The sequence below is a fragment of the Pteropus alecto genome, unplaced genomic scaffold, assembly GCF_000325575.1.
Source record: "Pteropus alecto unplaced genomic scaffold, ASM32557v1 scaffold24, whole genome shotgun sequence".
NCBI lineage: Eukaryota > Metazoa > Chordata > Mammalia > Chiroptera > Pteropodidae > Pteropus > Pteropus alecto.
In genome coordinates, this window is record NW_006439192.1 from 576385 (window position 1) to 578282 (window position 1898).

The following is a 1898-nucleotide window of genomic DNA, read 5'->3' on the forward strand; positions in this document are numbered from 1 at the left end:
AAGAGCCTTGAAATGGATGTTAGAAGTCCCAAGTCCCAGCCTTGGTCCCACTACTACCCAAGCTCCTGTGTAAACTAGGCACATCATCAGATTGCCCTGTAAGTAAGTGTTCTCATTTGTCAGTTAAGATCAAAAGGCTATCTCACCAAATATGTTGTGAGAATTGAATAAAATAATAGCTTAAAAGTGTCCTGAAATGTAAATAGATTTATGGTGTCATTATTATTTATAGCATGTTCAGAGAACTAGAAACTATTTCTATCTGACCATTAAGTGTCATCTCTTTGGTGACATACACTACTTTCTTGGTGTCTAACTAGAAAATAGTATTTTAAAAAACAGTAAGATTTGAATCTTTTATTACTGGGCATTTAATTAGACTTATTATTTAGCCAATTCAAGAGGGCTATTCACCATATAATAAAATTTATGTTTTTAAGTCTACGGCCATGCCACTCTGAATAAGTCCAATCCCATCTGATCTCGGAAACTAAGCAGGACTGGGCCTGGTTAGTACTTGGATAGGAGACCACCTAGGAAGACTAGGTGCTGTAGGCATAAAAAATAAAAAATAAGGGATTGTAAGTTGACAAGGTCCTTGCAATCTGTGAGGTCAACCAAGGGTTGCCTCACCTAAAAAAAAAAAAGAAAAAGAAAATTATGCTTTTAAGCCAGTGTTGACCAGAAATTCCTCTTCTTCTATGAAAGACACTCAAAATCATTTCTAGATGCCAGATGCATCCTCTCTTGTGAGAATCACTCCCCTATAAGAAAGAGAGTGGATTTGAGTCTTCAAAGGAAAGTACCAGAGGAAAGTAAAGCTCACTTAAGAAATCAACTGGGTCATGTAATCATTTAAAAAATCACCTCCATTCTCATTTGTCTTCTGGTGTTGATTCCTCTCTTCCTTCTGATGTTCTCGTTCCTTCTCCTTATGTTTCCTCGGAATTGATTGATTGTTCAGTCAACACCTGTTTATTATACTTAATTTGGTCAAAGCCTCAGCTTCTCCAGAGGGGACTTGAAAAAGTAAATGTGGTTCCTGCAGGTCTTCTACTGTGAGCCCAGTGCTGTGAGTAGACTGGTGTGGAGCCCTGTACTCACCACAGCTGGCCTTGAACTAGCACAGCCCTGAAGGCAACTCCTGTCTGCCTCTTCATCAAGAGACAGGGATGATTTTGTTAGGAGAGAAACACTGGTAATGCTTTGCTTCACTCTTACTTCTGAATTCAGTAAGGTAAATAAGCTAGTTCACTTAATGTAGTATAATAACTCTGTAAAGATTATGTGTCAGAAACTCACTGTTTTAATCTGGGTATGCTATCTCTGTGATGGTTTACCTTGCTTTTCCCCCATTTTTTTTTTCAGCTGCAAAATGAGGTCCAAATAATGTCCAGATTCCTTCAAGCTCTAAATATTGTATGATTTATTGTCTTTTAATGAGGACTGGTAAAGATGTAGCATTCATTCCCAATGAGGGACAAGTATGATTATATAAATTCTAAATGGATATAGACTCTTTCTACAAAGGGAGTTTACCTTCTTCCTCTATTTGTATAGTATGATCTTTCATTTAGTGGTCATGACCTTCCACTGTATTGGATGCTGTACAAATTTCCTTGTCATTATACTAACATGCCAGTAAAAACCAATTCTCTGTCTCAAACTTAAACAATGGCATGCACTGTTGAGGCCAAAAGCTGGCTCTTAGGTAAACACACACTTAGAGGAAGGAGCAAAGTGTCTTACTTTATCCAGGGGTAGAAAGAACTTCCATATCCAGTTAGAGAAGAGTCTTCAAGCAAAGACTATATCTGAGGGAAATTGTTCATTGGGACGAGCAGATGTTCTAGGGGGTGGAAGTAAAGCCACCTCCAGCAAAGACAAGGAAGTGACCG

General features: G+C 38.3%; 1 pseudogene; it reads left to right on the plus strand.

Moving 5' to 3' along the window:
- The first annotated feature begins 439 nt into the window (after positions 1-439).
- LOC112483366 lies at positions 440-558 on the plus strand (annotated as a pseudogene).
- Positions 559-1898: the final 1340 nt, after the last annotated feature.